Source organism: Stegodyphus dumicola, chromosome 1 (assembly GCF_044657685.1).
Source record: "Stegodyphus dumicola isolate Sdum_Otavi_A_Nest chromosome 1, ASM4465768v1".
Lineage (NCBI taxonomy): Eukaryota > Metazoa > Arthropoda > Arachnida > Araneae > Eresidae > Stegodyphus > Stegodyphus dumicola.
The window spans coordinates 1,488,243-1,501,124 of record NC_140768.1 but is presented as its reverse complement, the minus strand read 5'-3'; the positions used below and the strand labels follow the sequence as shown (position 1 = coordinate 1,501,124).

The 12,882-nt window shown below is 33.2% G+C and overlaps 1 protein-coding gene across 2 annotated transcripts in view; it reads left to right on the top strand.

The window, feature by feature from the left end:
* LOC118196195 (dystroglycan 1-like) overlaps window positions 1-12,882 on the top strand; it is a 139,747-nt gene that overhangs the window by 87,432 nt on the left and 39,433 nt on the right. Inside the window, exon 1 of one of the 2 annotated variants that reach the window (XM_085812281.1) lies at window positions 1,411-1,580. The exons of the other annotated variant lie outside the window; for it this stretch is intronic. The gene's annotated coding sequence lies outside the window, so the exon portion shown is untranslated. Of the gene's footprint in view, window positions 1-1,410; window positions 1,581-12,882 lie in introns of those variants that run through there. 2 annotated transcript variants of the gene reach the window in all.

The following is a 12,882-nucleotide window of genomic DNA, read 5'->3' as shown; positions in this document are numbered from 1 at the left end:
GTGACTCTGAATCATTGAAACTGTGCATATGAGCGCATGTTGATTTTTACATTTTATTTTGAATTTATTTCGCAGTTACAAATGCATGGCGTATAAATTGGTAGTTATAAATGTATGGATATCATTTTAGTAGAAAATCTCAAAGCGCTTTTATTTTGTAAGCTTATTTAATCGTCAACATTTCACTTTCGTGAAACCTATAACGCACTTATATTCGGATTAAGGTTTGTGGCATATTATTGCTTTATATATATATATAAAACTCAAGCTACAATTCATTTTGCATTTATGTAGACTAAGATGTATACTAATCAACTAATGGATTCAGTATTTTATTAACATTAAAAGTTAATTAAAAATATTCGTTGTGAATAAGATAAATTCATTCTGTTTGAAGAGTATTTATTTGAAGGCTTCTACTTTTACACATATAATTATGCTTCTATTTCATCTAACTTCGTACTGAAAAATTTCACTAGAAATATATGATGCTTTAATTATTTTGTACAGGAAATTGCGTGGCAAAACATTTTCAACCATCTTGCTTAACGCGCGGCCAAACTCATGTGAAATGACAGAAATATTATTGGAAGCCCATTGCTCCATTATGGAAGCCAGTCCCTCGGTAGCGATGCTGATGTGCACTTACGAAATATGCAACGTGGAAGGACTTGGGTGGTCACAGTCCCATTTAAATGATTTGTTCGCCTTTTTTTTATTTTTAAATAAACTTTTTAAGCTATAATATAGAGACAAAAATATCTGTGCTATGTATATAACACTGCTTATGATTATGTAACTAAATGATTGCTGAGTTGGAGTTCGTTATTTTATGAGCACTGTGATTAAAAGATAGTAATTAAAATGTGTTATGTTTATGATATTTCTTGGTGATTAAAATGTGTTATATTTATTATATTTCTGTGGATTTTATGATAATTTCTGTAATTAAATAAAAAAAGGCTAGTTTTCTCAACTAATTAATATAGTTATCTATTGTAGTACGTTTTGCAGTCGCAAATGCTTTCTAGAATTATTTAGCCAATCAGAAAGCCTTAGAGAAAACTAAAGGGGAAAATGCGAACCCAAAGTTTCTTTTCCCTGTCGTTATCCAGTTTCATCTTTTGATATCGTTTAGTTTGCAATATTACCCGAGTCCCGCAGCTGTGGGTGGTCTGTAAGTCGCCGGAGATATATTTATTAACCGGAGTGTTCTTAATCTTCTTGCTGCTTTTCTCCCTTTTCGGGGAATAGTGCTCAGCGAAGGGGAAAATTCGATCTCCGCGAAAGGGAAAAGTTAGCCCATCCCGGGCGAACCTAAAAGCTATCAGCCGAAAATCGCTGTATTGATCTTTGCGTGGCCTCGTCAATGTTCCGACAAGATCTTTGTCTGTATACGTAGCCCAGGGTCCGGCTTACTCTGTCTTCCAAATATTCTGCACTCCATTTCGCCAGGCCGACAATGAGGCATTTGTTGTGCTCTCCTAACTCTTCCTCGTGAAGAGCTGAGCGGTTGATATAATTTTCGAAGGAGTTCGTGGAAGCGGAGGATTGGATTAGCGAAGAGTTTTCCTGCTGGAGTAAGCATGCTTTTGAACACGTCATTGCTATTTTGCACTCTTCTGGGCGTGCACTTAAATGGCATAAAACTTCGGTCACTATGCGTATTTAAAAGTTTGCTAATTTTAATTAAGCATGCATCAGTTTCATTATACTTATAACGTAACCGTCACCCTGGTGCATAATTTAATTAAACTGCAAGAAGTATTTTCGTTCCCTTTGCAAGGCGGAGAACCAAATCAAGTTTCTGAATCAGCAATTTAAGTTTGTTCATTGTTTATTATTATTATTTTGGTGATAAGAAGTAGTCGATGGTGCGCGAAGCAAGTACGATAGTACTAAAAGTTAGAAATTAGCGCTAAGTGCTGCTAAATTTAAAACGAAAGTCAAGATGAGTATCCAACTATTCTGTAAGAAGATACGAATTCCACCTAGCTTTTTTACGTAATACATTATAATAGTAAGGTACAAAACAATATACTCATTTTTATATAAGCAAGATAAATTTTCCCGTTTCAGAAATAAAAGTTGTAAAACGGTTATCACGTAGCTTTCAGCGCTAAAGCAAGCCCCTAGTATTTTTATTTTTGGTTAAAAAAAATACAGTGTAGTGTTAGATGAATGAAGGCAGACCTCAAATTTTTCTGTTTGTGCTTTAAAAAGGGTTTAATTATGCTGCATAATTGCAGCAAGCCTCACATTTTTTTATCTGTTGTTTAAAAAAATTTTTATATGAATCCTAAATGATCATACATAGCATATAACCTTCTACAAGTTTATCTGTATAGCATTACAAATATATTTATAGCTTAGGTAAAAAAACGTTAAACATTTTCAAAGTTTTATAAAATTTTAACGCAATGCAAATGTAGAAGCCATTTTAAAACTAAACCAAATTTTGTTCTAGACACTAAAATTTTAAGAGCTGTTTAAAGCGATTTGGACTAGTTCCAGGTGTTTTTAAGGCTGGAGTGGAGGCGAAGAGAATGTTGAGTATGTTTGTCTTGATTTTTGTATACACCTGGGGTTTTCAACTTCCCCCCCCCCCCATGCATCCCTTTCACCGCTGCTAGAAGTTTATCCCACCGCTGCTAGAAGCTTATCTTCTTTTCCAACACTTCAAAAATACATATATATTTATTTAGATTTGGATTATCTTTTAACGTGTTGTATTAATATGCCATCTTCATAAGAGAAGAATTTTTGTCTTAGACAATGAAGTCGTTAAAGAGGTCCACTCTGAGTTTGGGAAATCTGTTTGTAATTTGGATTTGTAATTTATCTTATATTTTGTTTTGTATTCCTTTATTTTTTATTAACCCAAAGGATGTTAGCCCAGAAGAGCTATTAATGTCTATGTCTTATCACTTAGTAAGAGGCAATCGACCATTAACGGCCTTTACCAATATATGATACTTGACTTTTAAATGCTTGAAGAATCGAGTAAGTTGTATCCAATAATATGGAAGTACTTGTACACATGCTGTGCTAGAACTCAGAGATTACTAGCGACGGAGGCTCCTGTGCCGCCGTCCGTAGAATAAGTAAACTTTGAACAAATGAGGTGCTTGTGTGGCGCCATCTATTAGTAGTGATCAAAAGCATTTTAGTTGACTGGACCTCTGGTTGCGCCATCTCTTGCAGAATGTATGAAGAGCTATTAATTTCGTTTCGAAACCTTTAAAAGTCTGAATCACTTTATAAATCGTTGCCACCCAATATTATCGCCCTGTATTATACTATTTAAAGAAATTAAATAAGGAATTATTTGCATAAATGTATATATCTTTCTTGCATTGTGATAAGAAAACGGTATCTAGAAATATCCAATTTTAAATCATGTATGTCTCCACCCGAATATGGGTATCAGGAAGCCCTAATTTGGAATTTGTTTTATTATCTATTTCCTATTTTATAAAGTATTTATGAGTTTTTCATTAAGAAACTCAACGATTTAAAAGCGAGCAATGGCAACACTGTACGGAAAATAAAAACATTGATATCTCCAGCGCGCGAGACCGTGCATCCGAAATTCTAAAGATATGCTCTTTATTTCGTAATGTTGCTGTGGAATTGAATTTTATGATTTAAATGTGAAGAACGTGATATTTAATAAATAAAGTTAACACACAAAACGTTAAAAAAAAGCCCTTTGGGCATAATATAAAATCTGAAAACTTTCAGATTTTCATTTATTTATTTATTTATTTATTTATTTTTTATTAATGCAATATTTTTTAATTTTTAGTAGTGCTTAAAGTTTATGTTTAAAAAAAACAAACATGCAAGTGTTTTGATATTTGTCTATATCTTGATAAATGTGTGTGTATTAATGCAAAATAGCTATTGCATGGCACTTAAAAATTTAGAAATAGTTTTCCGATTCATATCAGTGATTTTCAATCTTTTCAACCGTGTGCACACTAGCAAAGCCCTAAATTTGTAGTAGCATCACAGCTATTTTTTAAGAAAATATTTTTTTCTGAAATGAAAAGTATCAAATTTGTGTTCGTTTTCCACTTAGCAAAATTTCAATTTCTGTGTTACTTTTATGTAATATCAATTATATGTTTCCGAAACCTCTTATTATAGAAGTGTTAATTCATATCTGTTAGTGCCCAACTGTTTGAAAGATGCTCTTTATTTAAGGGGACTCATACACCTTAAAACCCATAAGATGTTCGAATAGGTGACTGTTGCAAGAATTGGGATAACTTATTTATTTTAAAAGCAATTACTACCAACTTTTTACAGCTGACTACATAATATAGCTGCTTTCTGAAATAGTCATCAGAAAGTTTGTGTCGCCACAAATATTTTTATAATTTAATCCGGTTTGTGACAACATTTTTCGTCATGTTTAAAACTTGCGCGCACAGTTTAAAACGTTCTGTTTCATAATTTAATCCATATTTAATATATAGCTTTTATAACGTCTGGAAACTACTGTGAACCTAAAATTCTAAAAATTTCATGTTAAATTTTTATTTTATTTCGAGTTGAGTTTATAAAATGTATTTTATTAAAAAAATTTGTAATGTTTTCGTCCATAAAATTTTTTAATAGTAAAATATTCATCAGATTGTTGGTTCAGTTAGAAAATAGTGCCCATATAAAGAATTTCATCCAATTTCAAGTATGTACCATTAGCCATTTTTAAAATATCATGCAAGGTGGAAATATGGCGAAATATTTTGTCACAAAGAAGATTAAATTACAAAAATATTTGTGGCAACACAAACTTTCTGTTTACTAGTTTCCAAAGCAGCTATATCATGAAGTCAGCTGTAAAAAGTTGGAAGTAATTGTTTTTAAAATAAATAAAATATCCCAATTCTTGCAATAGTCACATATTCGAAGATCATGAGGGGTTTAAGGTGCATGAGTCCCCTTAAGCATTTTCAAAAATTTTTTAATATAGGCATGTGTATCCTGAACCAAGCTATACATTGATATGTGTAAGCTCCAAATTAAAATACCAGATTTTGATATAGTGCCATTTTCCTGGTTCCTATAGTGAAAGCATCATCCATTATAATCCTTTTTATTTGCAGTCTATATAAACAGTATAAGAAAAGTCTATATAAACAGTATAAGAAAAGAGGAGTTTCTAAAGGATATACTAGCTCCTATTCGCATAGAAGTAGCTGGTGCGTTTAGAAAACCGGGCAGAGTTCTGCGTCGTTACGGCTAGAATGTATCAGCGGGACACATAAAACGTCTGCCTTCTAAACACCACGGGGAAATAAAATGGTCAAAAAGATACCCTTAAACATTGATGCAAGTTATCGAAATTACGTCGTAGAAATTTCATTACGATATTGTTGTCAGTTTCCTGCTTATATGGACTTTCAGGTTAACCTGTTTTTCAAACTTTTCTCGCACTTCTTATAGGTTTTGCTTGAACTCTACGAAACACCTACTGACTCTTCACATCACATAATTATATAAAACATTTTTAATCCAAAGGGCGTTAGCCCAGAAGGGCTATTAATTTCGTTTTGGCATTTTGCGTTCATTCACTATAAACGGAGAGTCACTTTTTAAACTGTGTCGTGGTTTTACATACACATGGGGGAAACTTCGTGGTTTTCCCCCATGTGTATACCAGCAAATTTCCCTTAGAAAGTCCTCCACGAAGGCATCCCTCCCCTTAGGCAGATAGCCCTAGTGTGCTTTGCTGTATTCTCAATACACCAACACACAAACACTTAGGAATAAATATGTACTTGAAACCTTAAAACATTGTAATAATATGCATGTATGTAATGTACGTTTTTTTACAACAGTTCTTTTTCTTCCAAAAATTCGCCAAACTGCGCTAAGGTGATTGCGGTAATATGTAAGTAACTAATAATTTTGTGTATGCACCCTGTGTAGTACAGAGAAATAGCTATGTATATTTTTCCCCACTGAACTAGCTTAAAATCTAATAAATACACATTTTCAGGCCATTTTAAATTTGTTACCAAAATAATTAAACCACACAAGTTTAAAAAAAAAAAAAAAAAGTTTGAAAGTTTTTGCGATTTTACATTACCCCCAAAAGTGCGTTTTTTTAACGTTTTGTGTGTTACCTTTATTTATTAAATATTATGTTCTTTGCACTTCACCGTAAATTTCACCGTAGTTTTTCACCGTAAAATTCAGTTCAAGAACAATGTAGCAAAATAATTTTAAAATGAGCCTAATTTTAGAATTTCCGATACACAGTCTCGTGCGCTGGCGCTGGAGATAATTCCCCCCCCCGTACAGTGTTCGCTTTGAAATCGTTGAATTTGTTAATCAAAAACTCGTTAAAGTTTTACAAAATATGAAATCAATAATAAAACAAATTCCAAATCTGGGCTTCCAGATGCCCATATTCGGAGGAAGATTACGTCATTCAAAATTGGATGGCTCTAGGTACCGTTGTTTCATCGCAATGCGAGAAACATGCATACATTTATGCATATTCTTCATTATTTAATTTCTTTAAATATAACCAGGGTGATAATATTTGGTGCTAACAGTTTGAAAAGTGAATCAACGCAGAAAGTGAATCGATGCAACATGCCAAAACGAAATTAATAACCCTTCTCGGCAAATTGCCCCTTTGGGCTAAAAAAGGCTTATTGTTCCTTTCGTAACTCGGGATTTTTTTTTTTTTCCTTTTCAAAAAAAAAATTTCTGATAAAAAATTAAATAATTGTTCGTGTCTGTATATAACTGGGTGGCCAAAGTGCGGCTCGCGAGCTTGATATGGCTCTCGCAGGCAGTTTGTGCGGCTCTTGGATATAAAATATATGTATGAAATACGGTAAACTAAAACTGTTCAGTGTCCAAAAAGAAGTAATTAATTAGTTTAGACTCTAATTACAAAGTTATCAGGGATTTCTTTCTATTTAAAACCTCCTCCACTACTTCTATAATAATGTAAATAAGGATAAGGATAAGGAACGGTGGATGTGGCCACTATGCCTCTACCATACGGTTAATTAGTATAGCACCACGTCCACCATGATCTAGAGAAACCTTAGGACAACACTAATTCAAGTACGTGAGTACATAATTGAAAATGAATGACTGATTACAAACAATTGTGGTATACCTTGGCAGTAAAATTGTTGCATTTCTGTAAATAACAGGTTACGATACATTTAACATAATACGATGTAGTTAAGAAATGATATGTGTTGTTGCATAAGACTTCTAACAAGTGATATGTCATTAAACTTAATACATGACACAGCGCGAGGATAAACTCCTGTGGAGAAGTCAAACATATAACTATAGAGAGTTTATAATATGATAAAAATACGGTTCAGTATAATAAAAATCCAGTATAGGATGACAAATATACAGTAGTTTACAACAGATTGCAGTAATGATGAATACAAGGGTAATATGGACTAATATGTTTGCGGTAAAATACATTGATACAGTTTAAACAGTTGTAGTATACCTTGGCAATAAGGAATTGTTGCATTTGTGTAAATAGCAGATTACGATACATTTAACATAATACAATGTAAATACGAAGTCATATATGTTATTGCATAAGACTTCTAATAAGTGACATATGATTATACTTAATACATGATACAGCACGAGGGTAAACTCCTGAAGAGACGTCAAACATTTAGTTGTAGAGAGATTATGGGTTCATAAAAATACAGTACAGTATGATAAAAATGCAGTATAGGATGAAAAAAAAAGACAGTAGTTTACAGCAGATTACAATAATGATGTAAATATGAACTTGTGGCTTTTAGAAAACCTAGACGCGGCTCTCGAACATTCCTGAATTCAAACGTGCGGCTCTTACTGACATGAAAGGCCCACCAGCGGCCGAGCGGTAAAGTCGCTGAACACTGGTAGTTCGGTCCGAGGTTCGAATCCCGCGAACGGGCTGGCTGCATGGGTGTTTTCGTGGTTTTCCCCATGTGTAACGTGTATACGAGCCAGTTTCCCTTAGAAAGTCCTCCACGAAGGCATCCCTCCCCTTAGGCAGATAGCCCTAGTGTGCTTTGCCATAATTAAATACACACACACACACACTTACTGACATGAAGTTTGACCAACCCTGGTATATAATTTCTATTCGTATCTATTTTATGCAATGTAAGACGATGATACGAGAAATAACAAACATACTTCAAATACCTGCGGAGTAATATTTCGATGGAATGTAAGATCTATAAACGAGTTGTCCAATGTACTTGGATAAGCTGAAAGTATCATGTTCAGATTCAAGTATTGTTTTAGGAAATCGAATGCCTTTTCTTTTCGTTTCGCGTCTACATTGCTGTTCGCTGTCTTCTCCGTTTCAACAAATTTTTTCGTTGTCTTATTTTAAAATTTTATTGTTTTCAGTGAAACACAAACTGCACAGCCACATCTAGTAAGCCAGAGCCGCCCACCAAACGAAAAATCGGGACGCGCTCTGTCCCGAAACCAAAATCCTCAGTTTCTACTCACTGCTTATTTGCATTCTGCTAAGGATTGGATTACTCAGTTATGGCAAAGCACACGAGGGCTATCTGCCTAAAGGGAGGGATGCCTTCGTGGAGTAAAGGGAGGGTGTCTTCTTTTTTCCGCGATTCCTGTTTCCGCGGTTGTCAAAATCATTCCTGTTTCCGCGAAATCGTCAATCTTCATTACCTCCCTTGCGAAGGTTACATTGTGGGGGGCGGGGCTAGTGGAACTTCACCTCTCCCGCAAGGTAGGAAAACAAAACATTTTTAAATTTAGAAAGAAGAATTTTAAAAGGAAAAAAAAAAAAAAAAAAAAAAAATCTGAAATGTTTCAGATTTTAAATTACGTCCAAAGGGGCGTTTTTTAACATTTTGTGTGTTACCTTTCTTTATTAAATATCATGTTCCTCGCACTTAAACCATAAGATCCAGTGCAACAGCAATATCGCAAAATAGTTTTAAAACGAGCCTATCTTTAGAATTTCCGATACAGAGACTCACGCGCTGGAGATAAAAATGTTTTTTCTGCACAACGTTGCCATTGCTCGCTTTGAAATCCTTGAGTTTGTTAATCAAAAATTCGTCAAAGTTTTAAAAAATAGGAAATCGATCATAAAACAAATTTCAAATTTCAAATTGGGTCTTCCACATGCTCATATTCGTTGGAGGATTACGTTATTCAAAATTCGATGACTCTATGTACCGTTGTTTTATCACAATACGAGAAATATACATACATTTACGCAGATTTTTCATTATTTAATTTCTTCAAATATAATGAAGGACTCTAACATTTTGTGGCAACAGTTTGAAAAGTGAACCGACATTTATCCGTCCGACGCAAAATGCCAAAACGAAACTAATAGTCCTTCGGGATTCAAATCCCTTTGGACTAATAATCGAAAAATATTTACGATCTCAGATCTTTGCATGAATGAAGATCATATTGTATTTAAAAGGTGGTGGTGGGGTGTATTTAATTATGGCAAAGCACGCTAGGGCTATCTGCCTAAGGGGAGGGATGCCTTCGTGGAAGACTTTCTAAGGGAAACTGGCTCGAGGGGAAAACCACGAAAACACCCATGCAGCCAGCCCGTTCGCGGGATTCGAACCTCGGACCGAACTACCAGTGTTCAGCGACTTTACCGCTCGGCCGCTGGTGGGCCATTCTGCTGAGGAATACGGTAAGAAGAAGTTATAGTAAAGACTGAAAATGTAAATAACTGGTTAGTTAACATAAAACTCCCTACATGTACATAAATTAAAAATTCTTGTGCAGAATATTGGAATTATTGAAATATTGTATGATCTTAAATTCATTTAGTGCGAAAACAAGTTACTACTACTTGCGCAATTGCTCCTAAGTTTAATTATAGTAGGATTATCTTAAAAGAGTTTGAATCTCAGCATTGGTTCATAATCCCTTCTATTCACGGAAATATTTGGCCTGACTTGAATTGCCGGTTTGGCTTCACCTTATTGCTCGAGTAAAGACGAAACACCTTCGTATTTATTTATTAATTATTGTTCTTTGAACGGGAGTTGGTTTGTTTCCCTTGAAAAGTCAACTAATTTCCGATCAATGACAATGATTACATGCATTTAATTTAATTCTTGCCTTTAATTTATTCCTTTTACAATTGAAATTTTTGTTATTCATGATTTTATTCCAGTCCCCGTTAAAACATTTTTAACATTTTACTTTCAAGTTACTTCAAAACATCTTTCAAAATATAACTTACTAGTATAGATTCACTCTTTAAAGATAATCCTACTATAATTAAACTTAGGAGATAATATAATCAATTAATCAATATTATTTAGTAAATAAAGGAATTATTGAAATATATAGATCTTTATTCCTCAAATAAACAGTTGGATAACTATTGGTTACGTTAAGCGAAACAGTTGGAATAATTTTTTTTAAAAAATCGATAATATCATCCAGACGCTCAAATAACATAGAAAAAGCATATGTGTATAGAAGAGAAATAAATGACTATTTTTTGTAAAACAAGCCAAGGTGAATAATGAAATGAAAGCTATTTTATCTCATCTCCCATTGGATGGGGAATTAAGAAGCAGCTAAAAAGAATGCCTTTTTATCGATGTCCAATAGAGTCAGAAAAGAATCCTAATCTATATAGAAAATGGTAGTTTCTGGAAGTTTTGCCGTATATCTTTGATAACAATTTGGAAAGGGCAAAGTTTCTCATTGTATTGTAGCTTGTATTTGTTAAATCTTTCTAACTTCACTTAAGGGGACTCATACACCTTAAACCCCTCATGATCTTCGAATATGTGACTATTGCAAGAATTGGAATATTTTATTTATTTTAAAAGCAATTACTTCCAACTTTTTACAACTGACTTCATGATACAGCTGCTTTGGAAACTAGTAACCAGAAATTTTGTGTTGCCACAAATATTTTTGTAATTTAATCCTCTTTGTGACAAAATATTTCGTCATATTTCCACTTTGCGCGCATGATATTTTAAAAATGGCTAATGGTACATACTTGAAATTAGATGGAATTCTTTATATGGGCACAATTTTCTAACTGAACCAACAATCTGATGAATATTTTACTATTGAAAAATTTTATGGACGAAAACATTACAAATTTTTTTAATAAAATACGTTTTATAAACTCAACTCGAAATAAAATAAAAATTTAACATGAAATTTTTAGAATTTTAGGTTCACAGTTTCCAGACGTTATAAAAGCTATATATTAAATATGGAATTAAATTATGGAACAGAATGTTTTAAACTGTGCGCGCAAGTTGGAAACATGGCGAAAAATGTTGTCACAAACCGGATTAAATTATAAAAATATTTGTGGCAACACAAACGTTCTGATGACTATTTCAGAAAGCGGCTATATTATGTAGTCAGCTGTAAAAAGTTGGTAGTAATTGCTTTTGAAATAAATACGTTATCCCAATTCTTGCAACAGTCACCTATTCGAACATCTTATGGGTTTTAAGTTGTATGAGTCCCCTTAATATGATAAATTTTTCGTAATTCAGTTATGGCAAAGCACACGAGGGCTATCTGCCTAAAGGGAGGGATGCCTTCGTGGAGGACTTTCTAAGTGAAACTGGCTCGTAAATATAGACAACACGCCAACGTTAATCTGCTCGTAAAGCTAGTTCCGTTCAAGATTTACTAGGGAGGGCAATTTTTAATTTTAAAGTTCTTTTCTGTCAGTTCTTGTTTCCATTTACAACTTCCTACCAGAATGAATATTTAGAATCGCTTTGAATGCAAATGAGATAGAAAGAGTATTTAACGAAGATTCAACTTACTTCGTGAAAGAGAGCTAGAAATTCCGAGTAGCGCGCGTTTGCTCTCTAGGCTGTTACGCTCGGCCGTATATTACGTGCCTTTTGATATTCCCCGCTGGTTGAAATTTTGTTTATAGAACTGTTGTTTTGTTCCCCTTGAAAAGTCAACTAATTTCCAATCAATGGCAATGATTACTTGGATTTAATTTAATTACTTGCTTTTAATTTATTTCTTTTTACAATTGAAATTTTGTTATTCATGATTTAATTCAAGTCCCCGTTAAACATTTTTAACAATTTACATTCAAGTTACTTTAAAACAATTTTCGAAATTGAACTTACTAACTATGGATTCAATCTTTTAAGATAATTCTACTAAAATTAATCTTAGGCCATAATATAATTAATATTTCTTTAGTGTATATATATATATATATGTATATATATATATATATTTCTTTAGTATATATAATCACTCTTTTACTCTGCTCCGCGAGCTCAGTTTTTTTTTTTTTTATTATTATTATTATTATTCTTATATGTTGGTAAATTGTGCATTTTTTGCTTTAAAAATGATTGAATTTTGTTGTTCTTTTTTTTCCGGTTAATGTTTTTATGCCTTTAGTTAATCTGCATGCAATAGTTGTAGAACTTGCAAGAGTTTAAAAGTTGTTTAAGTGCGGCTAGGCCCAATTTTTTTTACTATAGCAGCCATGTTTGTTTGCATTTAAAACTTAGCAGAATAGTGAATTAAGTCAGTTTTTGCACCTTCAGTGTCTTTTTGCCGAGTGGGACCAAACGTAAACTTTCAGTTTTATGCACCGAAAAATGTGCCTTCTGCCCGCTGGCAGAATTGCTTGTTTGTGCGTAGAAAGTCTGATTTTAATTGTCTGCTTTTTCAATATTTAATAAAGATATTTTGAGGTTTTATGTATTTTTGCCTTGTCGCGAAGTGAGAAGTGAATTAATTAAATGAGAAATATATCTCTAATGAAATCCTAGGAAATAAGCCTAAATGGAATTCTAGGAAATAAGCCTAAATGAAATTCTAGGAAATAAGGCTAAATTAAATGCA